We start from the raw sequence: 17598 nt of genomic DNA, 5'->3' as shown, positions 1-17598 counted from the left end.
AAAAAACAGAAAACAAGATCAAGCAACAAAATTTCACAATGAACAACAACTAATTCTAAGATCTAGAAAGTTGTAACACAAAAAGGTACGTATAAAGACAAAGCAAAAGCCTTCTTGTGAGTGAACTTTTAGCCAGGCTTTGGTCCCTTTAGTGGGACATGAGTTATTTTTAGTCAATTTAATTTCTTGATGAGAATGATTTTTCTAAAACAGGGCCAAATTTATCTAATGAGGCAAAAATATTGAAGCAATGAACCTTACTTGTTAATTAAATAAAAAAACAAGTTTTTCAACTGAAAGCAGGGAGAACACTAAAACTTAAAACAAACAGAAATTATTACATATTAGTAGGGGTTACCTCCTCCTTAACACCTCACTCTTCATGCTATATTTGTTTAGTACTTCTAAAAAAGCTTCATATTGTTCTAGTTAAACAATCCTTTTGTTTTGGGAGTTGTTCTTATAGAATTAGGAAAAAATTCAAACTTTAGCGTAAAGAGCAAGGTGTTGAGGAGGGAATAACCCCCTTCATAAATGGTATGCAATAATTTCTGTTCATTTTAAGTTTGTATGTTGCTCCTTACTTTCAGCTGAAAAAAACTTTTCTTTAATTTCTGATAGGTTTTTTACATAATGCTGAGAAACGTGGCTCCACCTCCATGGAAAAAATCCCTCCATCCTACCCATAGACGAACCTCTAGACCATTCAATCCTTCTGGAAATTTATCCTGGACAATTACACTTAACATATCCAAACGCAAAATTGAGTTGACAAAGAGAAAGTAAGACAAATAAAATAATTTTGGGTAGGAATTCCGGCAAATTCCAGAAGTGTAAAATTTACCCTGAAAATTAATCCCCCTCCCCCAGAAACTTCCCTCCCCACGGAAAATCTTCCAGAAGATAATTCACCACCCCTCCACTCTACCCAAAAACTCTATACAAACATTCTAATAACAAATACTATATGTAAACAATGGCCAAATTTACAACTTAAAGACTTATCCCCAGATAGCTAGATACTTTTGAGATGGTCATTTTGTTCAAGTTAGTCAAAGAGGGCTGGTATTAAAATCTCAGGTATGCCAAAAAGTATCAAGTTGAAACTTTCAGGGAATGTTGAGGGGCATGTTAACTGGTAAATTTTAGTTTAGGGGTTTCTAGCTACCTTGAAAAGTAGTTGTGTCAGGTGAATAAGACATCTGGGAATGAACCCAGGGCCAAAAATATATCCTGGGAAGATATTATCAAGGTACTATATTTATTCTTTTTTTATTTTTTTTTTGGCTTAAAAGCTTGTATAAATGGTAGGTCTATATATATTTGAATTTTAACAAAAATATTTTATTTTAATTCTGCAATTCAAACCTCTTTTCAATGGTTTTTTTAAAAACACAATTCCTGTTATTCCCAGAAGAATTTTAAACCATATCAAGGATCTTTTGTAAATTTAGGAAACAAATTGAGTGTATGAGGCTCAAAACACTTTTTTTATGCCTCAGTTGGCAAAGGCCTAGAATTAGGCCCATTGAGAAGGAAACCTGTTAAGAAAACAATTCGTACTTCATAATATGCAGAAAAACTGTATTTAACACATTTTGAAGGTGCTTTCACATACTTTTCCCCCACCCCTCCTAATGTGCAAGTATATAATAAAAATTACATAGTTCCCATGCATGCCTTTGGACTAATCTCTGTGCAGGACAAATTCCAGCATTGCATGGAAAAGGCCTTTGAAGGTTTTCAGTCATAGTGGATGGCATCAAAACTTCTGGCCAAACTAAAGAAAAACACAATGCTAACATTCACAGCTTGCTACTGAGAGCCTATCAGAAATATGTTCAACCTGCAAAAATGTGTGTTCAAATGAGACAGCATACCATACTTAGGATACATAATATTCAAAAATGGCACCATCAAGATCAACGAAAGGATCAAATACTAAAAAAAAGGATACCGTATTACCTTAAATCGCACTTGCTAGCCATATGGATGAATCCAGTGTGTGCCAGTTAGTGATGATGGGGCTGCAGGACATGCAGCTGATGAGTGATGATGTGAGCCATGGTTTTGTTGCCCAGTCCACGCAGAGATTTAATTTGAAGCTATTGATTGTCTTGCTTAGGGTGTTCCACAGACTTATGATTTGATTGTAGAAGAAATTGTTTCTTTTTCTTGCCATGGCATGCTTGCAGAACATCTTTGCTGAATGACCTCTGGTACTTGACAACCAGACAGGTTCAAACATATCTTTGTTGTCAGACTGGAGCAACTTACATGTATTTATCATATTGCCTGTATGTCGATGGTATGTCAGAGTTGGTAGCTTCAGGCTCTGCAGTTGACATCCATACTCTTTATCTTTGAGACCCTTTATGCATTTAGTCACCCGATCTTTGAACAGATTTGACAGCCATCTGGTCTGTTTTATTAATTGACAAGACAACACAGATTTCATAATCCAATCTAGGTCTCACCAGGCTTTTATAGAGTTTAGTCAGTATAGCTGGGGATCAACTGGTGATTGAATGCTTGAAGATACCAAGAGTCTGGTTAGCCCCTGTTACTGCAGCATGGGTGTGACAGTTGAATTTGAGGTCTTCATCCACAACAACTCCCAAATCTCTACGTGAGGTACTCTTGAAAATTGGTTGTCTCTCACCAGAATTTGATAGCATTGAATATTGCCATCATGGGTTATTTCTTCCAAAATGCAATGTAGAACCTTGCACTTTTCAACATTAAACTCAAGTCTCCATATATTATCCCATTTGCAAAAGCAATCTAGGTCTGACATTGAGGCTACACCCTGCTGTGTGTCAACAGAACCAGTAAGTTTTGAGTCATCTGCATATTTGCTAAGTTTATTAGTCAGGTTTTTTTAGTGTTGTTAATGTAGGTATTGAAAAGTGTAGGTCCCAAAACAGTTCCTTGAGGCACCCATCTTTAAACCTCTGCTATTTTAGAATAGAAAGCTGTACCACCTTCACCAAAAACTCTCACCTGCTGTTTTCTTCCCTTCAAGAAAAACATAATACAGTTCACCACACCATCTTCAATACAAATTGCCTTCAGTTTCAATGGATTTTACTAAAGATTAATTAAAAAAAAATTTTCCACAAAATAAGTTTTTCAAAGAAAAGTAAAGAACTCCATTAAACAAAAAATTAGCAAAAATAAAATAAAATAATCTACCAAGCGTGAAACTACCACAAATCAGCATCGATAAATAAGTGAAACCCAACACGAACAGAAACTAAAATAAATACCCGAGTCAAACTCAAAATGAGCCGATATTAACATGATTATGGCTCAGAACTCTCATGTCTTCCCAAAGCTAGAACGTAATTTGCACCTAATTGAAAAAATATAAATGTTCTTGCTTTTATAACTTTAAAAAATCAAATTATATTAACATTTTGATTACCAAATACCAGTATATGTATATTAAACTGACAATGCACATTCATTTGTATTTTTTTTTTCAGTAAAGTGCAGATTATGCTCTGGCCTTGGGAAAGCATAGGGGCTTGAAGCCCAACTTAGGTTAATTTCTGCTTGTTTTGAGTTTGCTTCGGTTAAATAATCTACCAAGCGTGAAACTACCGCAAATCAGCATTAATAAATAAGTGAAACCCAAAACGAACAGAAATTACAATAAATACCCGAGTCAAACTCAAAACGAGCAGAAATTAACATAATTTGGGCTCAAAACCCCTATGCCTCCCCAAGGCCAGAACGTAATTTGCACTTTACTGAAAAAATATAAATGTTCTTACTTTTATAACTTTAATAAATCAAATAATATTAACATTTTGATTACCAAATACCAGTATATGTATATTAAACTGACAATGCACATTCATTTGTATTTTTTTTCAGTAAAGTGCAAATTATGCTCTGGGGAATGTGTTGGGGAAAAGGTGGTTGTGAGAGGGGGGTTAATTGCCCTCAAATCACTGACGACTATTAAAAAGGGCACTATCCCTTTGAATTTCCAATCAGGAGAGCTCTTTTTCAAGTTTCTACGACAAAGATTTCAATAAAAACTTATATGCCCCCAGGGCATAACTTATAAACCTTACCCTGAAGACTGTGGGCGGAGTGTCCTGCTCAAAGCTATAATTTCCTAAACTTTAAACTGCGTGGAACAAAATGGCTATCTCAAAATGTTGATTGGATGTGTTTGGGGAAAAGGTGGGCGTGAGAGTGGGGTTAGTTGCCCTCCAATCACTTTCGACTATTAAAAAGAGCACTAGCCCTTTGAATTTCGAATCGAATGAGCCTTTTTTGAAGTTTTTATGACAACGCCTTCTATAAAAACCTAATATACCCCCAGGGCATATCTTACAACCTTTGCCCTGTAGGCTGTGGGGGAGTATCCTCCTCAAAAACATAATTTCTATCTGGAAATCAACTATGCTGAACAAAATGGCTGTCTCAAAATTTCTATTAGATGTGTTTCAAGAAAAGGTGGGCGTGAGGGGGGGGAGGGGGGTTAGTTGCCCTCCAATCATTTTCGACTATTAAAAAAGGTACTAGTCCTTTGAATTTCCAATCAAATGAGCATTTTTTGAAATTTCCTACGACAACACCTTCTATAAAAACCTTATATGCCCCCAGGGCATAACTTACAACCTTTGCCCTGAGGGTTGTGGAGGAGTGTCCTCCTCAAAAACATATTTTCTATCTGGAAATAAATTACGCGGAACAAAATGGCAGTCCAAAAATTTCGGTTTGATATGTTTCGGGATGTCGTGGGCGTGGAATGAGTGTTAGCTGCTTTCCGTACACTTTCGACCATAAAAGAACGTACAAGCAACTCCAATTTTCAGTAGAATGAATCCTTTTTCAAGATTCTACGACTACTTCTTCGATACGAAGTGCCCTACTCTAAAGGAAAAAAAATAATAAATAATGCATTGAGCCTATCTGGAAATCAACTACGCTGAACAAAATGGTTATCTCAAAATTTTGATTGGGTGTGTTTGGGGGACTGATGGGTGTGGGGTGGGGGCTTCTTGCCGTCTCATGACTTTCGAATATTAAAAAGGGCACTAGCCACTCCAATTTCCAAACGAATGAACCCTTTTCGAAGTTTCTACGACAACTTCTTTGATACAAAGTGCCCTGCTCCAAAGGAAAAAAATAATAAATAATACATTGTACCAACATTGTTCTTATATGCCCCCAGGGCATAAATTAAAACCCTTGTCCTGAGGGCTGTGGGGGAGTGTCCTCCTCAAAAACATATTTTCTATCTGGAAATAAACTATGCTGAACAAAATGGCTATCTCAAAATTTTGATTGGATGTGTTTGGGGGAATGACAGGCGTGGGGGAGGGCTAGTTGCCCTCCAATCACTTTCAACTATTAAAAAGGGCACTAGCCACTTCAATTTCCAATCGAATGAGCCCTTTTCGAAGTTTCTACGACAACTCCTTTGATACAAAGTGCCCTGGTATGGAAACCAAAAAAATAAATAAGACATTATGCCAACATCGTTCTTGACTTAGGCAGCACCATTGCGCTGCCTATAAAAACTTCAAACCCTTTGGGAATGACAAACTACTTGGCAAGGTATATATTAAGCCCCTTGTTACTCATCCAACCACTTTGCAAACTGGCAAACCCACAGGAGTTCAAGTGGGAAAACCAGCATAATGCACCATTCACACACAGCAAGGAATAAATTTGCAATTCACTTGTATTTTTCAATCCAGCCTTGGGGAACACCGAGCTTTAGGTTAATGCATCAAAGTTTGGCCTTGGAATTATCATTCTTCAGAATAAAAAGAATGTGTCATTTGCTTCACACTTGCTAAACACTATGGAGCAAAACTATTCCATTTTTTTTTCTTTTTTTTTTTTTTAGCTTGACAGAGTTGGGTCCCATGAATATGCCCATCATATCATGTTTGAAGAGTCATTTCACAAGATATGGAACCCTGTGTCTACTTGTCTCTGCCAAGAGTCTGCAATTCACATCAAATCTACTTCAGAAATTTGTAAGGGAATAGGAAATACCAAGTTTCCCTCAACCAAATGGATTGGTGGAAAGACCAGTACAAACAGTCAAAGATATCCTTGTCCAAACTGATCTAGCAGGAGAAATTATGAGTTGGCCTTATTCAAATGCAGGATCACCCCTGTGTTTGGACTTATATTACCACCCCAGCCACTATTGAGCAGGAACTTAAGATTGATAGTTCTCTGCGCTGGGAAACTTCTCTTCCCATATACAGTCCATCATAGTAAATTCAGACAACATTGGAAAAGGAACAATCATGCCAAAAGGAATAACATAAAAGAAACTAAAAAAAAAAAAATAATCCTCCATAAGCTAGGCAAGCAGTTCAAGCTCTAATCCATGGTAAAGTATGATTAGCTGGTGTAATTAGGAATGCATAAACAAATCCTAGATTGTACATAATCATAGGCAGCACAATAGCCCTGCCTAAGTAAAGAACAGTGTTGGCCCAATGTATTATTTTTTTTCATTTAGACCAGGGCACTTTGTATCAAAGGAATTGTTGCAGAAACTTCAAAAAGGGCTCATTTGATTGAAAATTGGAATGGCTACTGCCCTTTTTAATAGTCAAAAATGATTGGAAGGCAACTAACACCCATTCCATGCCCACCATTTCCCCAAACACATCCAATAAAAATTTTGAGATAGCCATTTTGTTCAACATAGTTGATTTCCAGATAGAAATTATATTTTTAAGGAGGACAATCATCAGGGCAAGGATTGTAAGTTATGCCCTGGAGGCATATAAGGTTTTTATAGAAAGATTTGCTGTAGAAAGTTTAAAAAGGGCTCATTCAATTGGAAATTCAAAGGGCTAGAACCCTTTTTGACAGTCAAAAGTTATTGGAGGGCAACTAACCCTCCTCTCACAACCACCTTTTCCCCTCACTCCCACCATTTCTCCAAACACATTCAATCAAAATTTATAGATAGCCATTTTGTTCAATGTAGTTTAAAGCTCTGGAAATTATGTATTTGAGGATTACAAACCCCCCACAGCCCCCAGGGCAAAAGTTCTAAGTTATTCTCCCTTATACTATCTATAAGGCTTTTATAGATAGTGTTGTCATAGAAACTTCAAAAGGGGCTCATTCAATGGGAATGAAAGGGCTAGTGCCCTTTTAAATAGTCACAAGTGACTGGAGGGCAACTAACCCCCTTCTCAAACCCACCATTTCCCCAATAACATCCAATCCAAATTTTAAGATAGCTATTTTGTTCAACGTAGTTGAAAGTTCTGGAAATTAGGTCTTTGAGGATGACACTCCCCCCAGAGCCCTCAGGGCTAAGGTTATAAGTTATGCCCTGGGGGCATGTAAGGCTTTTACTGAAAGCTCTGATATAGAAACTTGAAACAGGGCTCATTTGATTGATAATTCAAAGGGTTAGTGGCCTTTTTAATAGTCAAAAGTGATTGAAGGGCAACTCACCCCCCTCTCATCCTGACCATTTCCCCAAACACATCCAACGAAATTTTGAGATAGCCATTTTGGTCAACGTAGTTGAATGTTCTGGAAATTAGGTCTTTGAGGATGACAACCCCCCCCCCCCACAGCCCTCAGGACGAGGGTTGTAAGTTATGCCCAGGGGGCATATAAGGTTTATATAAAAGCAATGTTATAGAAACTTCAAGCAGGGCTTATTCAATTGGAAATTGGATGGGCTAGTACCCCTTTAAAAGTTGAAAGTGATTGAAGGGTAACTAATCCCCTCTCTTGACAACCATTTCCCCAAACACATCCAATCAAAATTTTTAGATAGCTATTTTGTTGAATGTAGTTGAAAGTTCTGGAAATTAGGTCTTTGAGGAGGACAACCCCCATAGCCCTCAGGGCTAAGGTTGTCAGTTACACCCTGGGGGCATATAATGTTTTTTCATAGAAAGTGTTGTCATAAAAATTTCAAAAAGAGCTCATTCAATTGGAAATTCAAGGGGCTAGTGCCCTTTTTAATAGTCAAAAGTGATTGCAGAGCAACTATCCCCCCCCCGGACTCCCATCATTTCTCCAAACACATTCAATCAAAATTTATAGATAGCCAGTTTGTTCAATGTAGTTGACAGTTCTGGACATTATGTATTTAAGGATGACAAACCCGCCACAGCCCCAAGGGCAAAAGTTCTAAGTTATACCCCAGGGCATATAAGGTTTTTAGAGATAGTTTTGTCGTAGAAACTTCAAGAGGGGGTCATTCAATTGGAATTTGAGAGGGCTAATGCCCTTTTTAATGGTCAAAAGTGATCGGAGGGTAACTAACCCCCCTCTAATACTCACCATTTCCCCAAGCACATCCAATCAAAATTTTCAGAGAGCTATTTTGTTCAATGTAGTTGAAAGTTCTGGAAAGTTAGGTCTTTGAGGATGACACTCCCCCCAGAGCCCTCAGGGCTAATGTTATAAGTTATGCCCTGGCAGCATGTAAGGTTTTTACTGAAAGCTTTGATGTAGAAACTTGAAACACGGCTCATTTGATTGATAATTCAAAGGGTTAGTGCCCTTTTTAATAGTCAAAAGTGATTGGAGGGCAACTAACCCCCCTCTCATCTTGACCCTTTATCAAAACACATCCAACAAAATTTTGAGATAGCCCTTTTTTTTCAACGTAGTTGAATGTTCTGCAAATTAGGTCTTTGAGGATGACACCCCCCCCCCCACAGCCCTCAGGACGAGAGTTGTAAGTTATGCCCAGGGGGCATATAAGGTTTTTATAAAAAGCAATGTTGTAAAAACTTCAAGCAGGGCTTATTCAATTGGAAATTGGATGGGCTAGTACCCCTTTAATAGTTGAAAGTGATTGAAGGGTAACTAACCCCCTCTCATGACAACCATTTCCCCAAACAAATCCAATCAAAATTTTGAGATAGCTATTTTGTTGAATGTAGTTGAAAGTTCTGGAAATTAGGCCTTTGAGGATGACAACCGCCATAGCCCCAGAGCCCTCAGGGCTAAGGTTGCAAGTTATGCCCTGGCGGCATGTAAGGTTTTTACTGAAAGCTCTGATATAGAAAGTTGAAACAGGGCTCATTTGATTGATAATTCAAAGGGTTAGTGCCCTGTTTAATAGTCAAAAGTGATTGGAGGGCAACTAATCCCCCTCTCATCCTGACCATTTCCCCAAACACATCCAACGAAATTTTGAGATAGCCATTTTGGTCAACGTAGTTGAATGTTCTGGAAATTAGGTCTTTGAGGAGGACAACCCCCCCCCCACAGCCCTCTGGAACAGGGTTGTAAGTTATGCCCAGGGGGCATATAAGGTTTTTATAAAAAGCAATGTTGTAGAAACTTCAAGCAGGGCTTATTCAATTTGAAATTGGATGGACTAGTACCCCTTTAATAGTTGAAAGTGATTGAAGGGTAACTAACCCCCTCTCATGACAATCATTTCCCCAAACACATTCAATCAAAATTTTTAGACAGCTATTTTGTTGAATGTAGTTGAAAGTTCTGGAAACTAGGTCTTTGAGGATGACAACCCCCATAGCCCTCAGGACTAAGGTTGTCAGTTATACCCTGGGGGCATATAATGTTTTTTTATAGAAAGTGTTGTCATAAAAATTTCAAAAAGAGCTCATTCAATTGGAAATTCAAGAGGCTAGTGCCCTTTTTAATAGTCAAAAGTGATGGAGGGCCACTAATTCTCCTTTCACACCCACCTTTTCCCCAAACACATCCAATCAAAATTTTTAGATAGCCATTTTGTTCAAAATAGTTGAAAGGTCTGAATATCATGTCTTTTAGAATGACCACCCCCACAGCCTTCAGGGCAAGGGTTGTAAGTTATGCCCTGGGGCCATATAAAGTTTTTTATAGAAAGTGTTATCATAGAAACTTCTAAAAGGGTTCATTTGATTCAAAATTGAAATAGCTAGAGCCCTTTTTAATAGTCAAAAGTGAAGGAAGGCAACTAACAACCCTTCCACACCCACCATTTCCCCAAACACATCCAACCAAAATTTTGATACAGCCATTTTGTTCAATGCAGTTGAAAGTTCTGGAAATTATATCTTTGAGCAGGACACTCCCCCCATAGTCTTCAGGGCAAGGATTATAAGTTATGCCCTGGGGGCATATAAGGTTTTTTATTGAAAGCTTTGTTGTAAAATCTTGAAAAAGGGCTCATTCAATTGGAAATGCAAAGAGCTAGTGCCCCTTTTAATGGTCAAAAGTGAGTGGAGGGAAACTAACCCCCTCTCACACCCACCTTTTCCCCTAACACATTCAATTATTTCCCCAAACACATCCAACCAAAATTTTGATACAGCCATGTTGTTCAATGCAGTTGAAAGTTCTGGAAATTATATCTTTGAGCAGGACACTCCCCCCATAGTCTTCAGGGCAAGGATTATAAGTTATGCCCTGGGGGCATATAAGGTTTTTTATTGAAAGCTTTGTTGTAAAATCTTGAAAAAGGGCTCATTCAATTGGAAATGCAAAGAGCTAGTGCCCCTTTTAATGGTCAAAAGTGAGTAGAGGGAAACTAACCCCCTCTCACACCCACCTTTTCCCCTAACACATTCAATCAAAATTTTTAGATAGAAATTTTGTTCAACATATTTAAAAGTTTTGGAAATTAGGTCTTTAAGCATAACAACAACCCCCCCCCTCTCCACAGCCCTCCGGGCAAGGGTTGTCAGTTATGCCCTGGGGGCATATAAGGTTTTTATAGAAAGTTTTGTCGTAGAAACTTCAAAAAGGGCTAATTTGATTGGAAATTGAAATGACTAGTGCCCTTTTTAATATTTAAAAGTGATTGGAGGGTAATTACCCCCCTTTCATGCCCACCATTTCCCCAAACACATACAATCAAAATTTTTAGATAGCCATTTTTTTCAACGTCGTTGAAAGTTCTGGAAATTATGTCTTTGAGGATGACAACCCCCCCCCCCCCACACACACACAGCCCTCAGGGCAAGGGTTGTAAGTTATGCCCTGGGGGCAGATAAGGTTTTTACAGAAAGCAATGTTTTAGAAACTTCAAAAAGGGCTCATTTGATTGGAAGTTGAAAGGACTAGTGCCCTTTTTAATAGTCAAAAGTTACTGTAGGGCAACAAGCCCCCTCTCATGCCCACCATTTCCCCAAACACATCCAATCAAAATTTTGATATATCCATTTTGTTCAATGTAGTTAAAAGTTCTGGAAATTAAGTCTTTGAGAATGATAACCCCCTCAGAGCAATGAGGGCAAGGGTTGTAAGTTATGCCATGGGGGCATATAAGGTTTTTATAGAAAGCAATATTGTAGAAACTTCAAAAAGGGCCCATTTGATTGAAAATTGAACGGGCTACTGCCCTTTTTCATAGTTAAGATCAATTGAAGGGCAACTAACCCCCTCTCATGCCCACCATTTCACCAAACACATCCAATGAAAATTTTGAGATATCCATTTTGTTGAACATGTTGAAAGTTCTGGAAATTAGGTCATTGAGGATGATAACCTCCTCAGAGCCCTCAGGGCAAGATATGTTAGTTATGCCCTGGGGGCATATAAGGTCTTTATAGAAAGTTCTGTTGTAGATACTTCAAAAAGGACTCATTTGATTGGAAATTGTAAGGGCTTTCATTTTTAATAGTCAAAAGTGAATGGAGAGCAACTAACCCCCCTCTCATGCCCACCATTTCTCCAAACACATTCAACCAAAGTTTATGGATAGCCATTTTGTTCAATGTAGTTGGAAGTTCTGGAAATTATTTATTTAAGGATGACAAACACCCCTGAACCCCCAGGGCAAAGGTTGTATGTTATACCCCAGGGGCATACAAGGTTTTTAGAGATAGTGTTGTCATGGAAACTTCAAATTCAATTGGAATCTGAGAGGGCTAGTTCCCTTTTTAATAGTTAAAATCGATTGGAGGGTAACTAACCCCACTCTTATTTCCACCATTTCCCCAAACATATCCAATCAGAATTGTCAGAGAGCCATTTGTCAGAGAGCCTGCATGACAAGACCTGTCATGCAGGCAAATTTTGGGACCCTCTAGAAGGAGAAGGAGAGGAGGTAGGTACTTCAAAATACCTTCCCATTATATTCTCTAGCATGTAAACCCATTTCTGAAAGTTTCATTTTCCTAACCTAACCCTTTTCCAAGATAGCCAAAAGTAGCAAAAGTAGAATTTTTCCAAAAAACTTTTTCAACAAAATAAGTTCTTAAAAAAAAAGTAAAGAACTCTATTAAACCAAAACAAACATAAATAGAATAAAAAAATCTACCAAGAATACAACTACCACAAATCAATATCAATTAATAAATGAAACCCCAAACAAACAGAAATTACAATAAATAAGAGTCAAACTCAAAACAAGCAGAAATTAATATGAGTAGGGTTCTAAACCCAAACTTTCTAAAAGCCAGAATATAATTTGTACTTTACTGACAAAAATGGATAAGGTTTATATTAACACACTAATCAGATAGTAGATAAAAAAAAATATACCATTAGCATCAGAATTTCATCTTGAATCCAAATATGACACTCATTTCTGTTGCAAATTATTTTCAAAATTACTTCTAAGCTTCTTTAAGTTTCTTCAATTTTCTTTTTTTTTTTACAGAAATGTCATGGCAGCAATTTGATTTAAAAAATACTACATTTTGATTTAGTATTTTTCATATCAAATCACTGCTCAACAAGATTTAGTATATTTCAATTCAAACCAGAGCTTTCAGCAAAATTTTTGTATTTTTCAAATCAAATTGCCACCATGACATTTTTGTAGAAAAAAAACAAGGAAATTAAAGAAACTTAAAGAAGCTTAAAAGTAATTTAAAAATATTTTGCTGCAGAAATGAGTTCATATTTGGATTCAGGGTGAAATTATGATGCTATTGGTATGTTGTTTTTTTTTAATATTTTTTTTTTAGTTTTTTTAACACACTAATCCTATGTGATTAGTGTGTTAATTTAAACCTTATCCAAAATTTCTTCCAAATGTTTTCACTTTTCTAACTTTAAGAAACCAAAAATAAATTGAGATCTTAAGGAATGAATATCAGCATATGTATATTGGTGAATATTTACCAAATCATACTATTGACTTAAGAATAAAGTGAATATACCACTCAATGCCTTTTGGTAAAATTCTACATTAGTTACTTTTGGCTATTTTGGAAAGGGGTTGGGTTAGCAAAATGAAACTTTCAGGGATGGATGTACATGCTAAGGTATGTCCCGGGAAGGTACTTTGAAGTACTTACCTCCACTCCTCCCCCCTCTATATAATGGTAAATTACTGCACATTACTAGTTGTTTTAACTCATATTTCAAGTTGTGTAAGGTAAGCAGTGATTTATAATTATGATAGTAATATAGGATGAAATATAAGTTAAAGCAACTAGCAATGTGCAGCAATTTACCATTATATAGAGGGGGGAGGATTGAAGGTAAGTACTTCAAAGGACCTTCCCGGGACATACCTTAGCATGTACATCCATCCCTGAAAGTTTCATTTTCCTAACCCAACCCCTTTCCAAGATAGCCAAAAGTAACTAAAGTAGAATTTTACCTGCCTTTTTTTATGCTCTTTCCAAATATAATAGTCATTTTTGTTGGAAATGAATTTTACCCCCACCCCCATATATACCAATTCAGGGTATATTTTAGCACATTAGGGGAGTGGCAAATTTTATGTCTGGTGTAAATTGGAGGAAAATTTAAAATTTACCCCCCTAATGTGCAAATATATACCCAGAATTGGTATATAGGCTAGGGGTGGGGGTAAAATACATTTTTGACAAAAATGATTTTTACATTTTGAAAGAGCATTAAAAAAAGGCATTGAGTCGTATATTCACTTTATTCTTAGGTCAATAATATGATTTGGTAAATATTTACCTGTATATTAAACTGACAATGCAGATTTTTTTCAGTAAATTCATTTTAATTTTTTCTTTGGAAAGACATTGAACAGGCAATCACACTGTACATTCCTTTGTTGATATCTGATTTCAAATCATCTTCAGAGATCAAAGCATAAGTAAAACAAATGAAGGACCTGTGTTTATTCTTAATACAATCCAAAGTAAATCACTCAAACGTTTGTTGTACAATTTTCCTTGTTATACCATTTTAAATTATCGGCGGTGAGCAGCAACAATCAAGTTTGCCAGCAGAACATATAGCCCAAACCGGTGCAATGGCGAGCCCAAAAATAGCGAACGCTGTTGTAACCTTATTATGCCTTATTATAGTGCTATTATGGGTAAAAAGAGGAACAAACGGCATATTAGATAACCTACACATAAGTGTAGGTCAAAAGCCAAATAGAGTTCTGTGAAAGAACAAAATTAACAGCCCCCCCCCCCATGTATGCCGTCGTAAATTTGACTAGTGCTTCACTGAAAGCAAATATTATATAAAAGAAAAAAAGGCAAATTGTCCTTTACCACTCGGTTTATTGCATGCATACCATAATCTTACTGAAAAACAGTGTTATTATCAGAGGCAAAGCTGTAGCGTTGCCTCTAGTAAAGGCCATACGGCTCCAATGTTTTATTATTATTTATTTTTTTCCCAGAGGCACTTCATATGGAAGGGGTCCTCGTAGAAGCTTCAAAGGGGGCTCATTCAATTGGAAATCGAGAGTTCTAGTGCCCTTTTTAATCGAAATTATGTCGAAAATTATTGGAGGGCAACTAGCCCCCCCCCCCCACTGCCATCATTCCCCCAAACACATCCAATCAAAATTTTGAGATAGCCATTTTGTTCAGCATAGTTGATTTCCAGATAGAAAATATATTTTTGAGGAGGATACCCCCCCACAACCATCAGGGCAAGGGTTTTAATTTACGCCCTGGGGCATATAAGGTTTTTTATAGAAGGCGTTGTCGTAGAAACTTTAAAACAGGCTCATTCAATTGGAAAATAAAGAGCTAGTGCCCTTTTTAATAGTCGAAAGTGATTGGAGTGTAAATAGCCCCCTCCCCCCCACGCCCATCATTCCCCCAAACACATCCAATCTAAATTTTGAGATAGCCATTTTGTTCAGCGTAGTTGATTTCCAGATAGAAAATCTATTTTTGAGGAGGATACCCCCCCCCCCAAACCCTCAACGCAAGGGTTTTAAGTTATGCACTGGGGGCATATAAGGTTTTTATAGAAGGCGTTGTCGTAGAAACTTCAAAACAGGCTCATTCAATTGGAAATTAAAGAGCTAGTGCCCTTTTTAATAGTCGAAAGTGATTCGAGTGTAACTAGCCCTCCGCCCCACCCCCACACCCATCATTCCCCCAAACACATCCAATCAAAATTTTGAGATAGCCATTTTGTTCAGCGTAGTTGATTTCCAGATAGAAACTATATTTTTGAGGAGGACAAATCCCCCACAACCCTCAGGGCAAGGGTTTTAAGTTATGCCCTGGTGGTATATAAGGTTTTTATAAAAGACGTTGTCGTAAAAACTTCAAAACAGGCTCATTCAATTGGAAATTAAAGAGCTATTACCCTTTTTAATAGTCGAAAGTGATTGGAGTGTAACTAGCCCCCCTCCCCCCCCGCCCATCAGTTCCCCGAACACATCCAATCAAAATTTTGAGATAGCCATTTTGTTGACCGTAGTTGATTTCCAGATAGAAAATATATTTTTGAGGAGGATACCCCCCCACAATCCTCAGGGCAAGGGTTTTAAGTTATGCCCTGGGGGCATATAAGGTTTTTATAGAAGGCGTTGTCGTAGAAACTTCAAAACAGGCTCATTCAATTGGAAATTAGAGAGCTAGTGCCCTTTTTAATAGTCGAAAGTAGTTGGAGTGTAACTAAATCCCCCCTCCCCCCCCCCGCCCATCATTTCCCCAAACACATCCAATCAACATTTTGAGATAGCCATTTTGTTCAGCATAGTTGATTTCCAGATAGAAAATATATTTTTGAGGAGAATACCCCCCCCCCTCCCCCAAAACTCTCAGGGCAAGGGTTTTAAGCTATGCCCTGGGGACATAAAATGTTTTTATAGAAGGCGTTGTCGTAGAAACTTCAAAACATGCTCATTCAATTGGAAATTAAAGAGCTAGTGCCCTTTTTAATAGTCGAAAGTGATTGGAGTGTAACTAGCCCCCCCCCCCCCCACGCCCATTATTTCCCCTAACACCTTCAATTAGAATTTTGATATAGCCATTTGTTCAGTGTTGTTGATTTCCAAATAGAAAATATGTTTTTCAGGAGGATACTCCCCGACAACCGACAGGGTAAGGATTATAAGTTATGTCCTGGGGGTATGTGATGTTTTTACAGAAGGTGTTGTCGTAGAAACTGCAAAACAGGCTCATTCGATTGGAAATTAAAGGGGTATTGCCCTTTTTAATAGTCGAAAATGATTGGAGGGCAAGAAGCCCCCCCCTGCCCATCATTCCCCCAAACACATCAAATCAAAATTTTGAGATAGCCATTTTGTTCAGCGTAGTCGATTTCCTGATAGAAAATATGTGTTTGAGGAGGACACTCCCCCAAAACCCACAGGGCAAGGGTTTTAAGTTATGCCCTGGGGGAATATAAGGTTTTTATTGAAGGCGTTGTCATAGAAACTTCAAAACAGGCTAATTCGATCGGAAATTAAAGGACTATTGCCCTTTTTAATAGTCGAAAATGATTGGAGGGCAAGAAGCCCCCCCCCCTCCCACGCCCATCATTCCCCCAAACACATCCACACAAAATTTTGAGAGGGACATTTGGTTCAGAATAATTGACTCCCTAGTGACAAATATGTTTTTAAAAAGGTCACTACCCCACAACCCTTGGGCTATAGGTTTTAAGTTATGCCGTGAGGTCAAATAAGGTTTTTATAGAAGGCTTTGTCGTAGAAACTTCAAAACATGATCATTCGATTGGAAATTAAAGGGCTACTACCCTTTTAAATATTCAAAAATGATTGGCGGGCAACTCGCGGGCCCCCCCCCCCGCACGCCCATCATTTCCCCAAACACATCCAATCAAAATTTTGAGATAGCCATTTTGTTCAGCGCAGTTGATTTCCAAATAGAAAATATGTTTTTGGGGAGGACACTCCCCCACAACCCTCAAGGCAAGGGTTTTAAATTATGCCCTGGTGGCATATAAGGTTTATAGAGAAGGTGTTGTCGTAGAAACTTCAAAACAGGCTCATTCGATTGGAAATTCAAAGGGCTAGTGCCCTTTTTAATAGTCGAAAGTAATTGGAGTGCAACTAGCTCCCCCCCCCCACCACGCCCATCATTTCCCCAAACACATCCAATCAAAATTTTGAGATAACCATTTTGTTCAGCTTAGTTGATTTCCTGATAGAAAATATGTTTTTGAGCAGGACACTCCCCCACAACCCTCAGGGCAAAGGTTTTAAGTTATGCCCTGGGGGCATTTCAGATTTTTATAAAAGGCGTTGTCGTAGAAACTTCAAAACAGGCTCATTTGATTGGAAATTAAAGGGCTAGTGCCCTTTTTAATAGTCGAAAGTGATTGGAGGGCAGCTAGCCCACCCCCCACACCCATCATTTCCCCAAAGACATCAACTCAAACTTTTGAGATATATGCCATTTTACTCATTGTAACTGATTTGCAGATAGAAAATATGTTTTTGAGGAGGACACTCCCCCAGAA

At 37.8% G+C, this 17598-nt stretch overlaps 2 protein-coding genes across 5 annotated transcripts in view; one reads left to right on the top strand and one right to left on the bottom strand.

Moving 5' to 3' along the window:
* The window catches only part of LOC148956527 (uncharacterized), a 103338-nt gene extending 89231 nt beyond the window's left edge, over nucleotides 1-14107 (bottom strand). The window contains exon 1 of one of the 4 annotated variants that reach the window (XM_089085887.1): nucleotides 14027-14107. The gene's annotated coding sequence lies outside the window, so the exon portion shown is untranslated. The other 3 variants (XM_089085892.1, XM_089085896.1, XM_089085902.1) reach the window with 3 other exon arrangements.
* Nucleotides 12846-17598, top strand: part of LOC148956525 (uncharacterized) — a 161671-nt gene continuing 156918 nt past the window's right edge. Inside the window, exon 1 of the mRNA XM_089085779.1 lies at nucleotides 12846-12863. The gene's annotated coding sequence lies outside the window, so the exon portion shown is untranslated. The remainder of the gene's footprint in view (nucleotides 12864-17598) is intronic.

Source organism: Artemia sp. Qi Xiang Cuo, chromosome 1 (assembly GCF_049724085.1).
Source record: "Artemia sp. Qi Xiang Cuo chromosome 1, ASM4972408v1, whole genome shotgun sequence".
In the NCBI taxonomy this organism is placed as follows: Eukaryota; Metazoa; Arthropoda; class Branchiopoda; order Anostraca; family Artemiidae; genus Artemia; species Artemia sp. Qi Xiang Cuo.
This window is presented reverse-complemented; position numbering and strand designations above follow the sequence as displayed.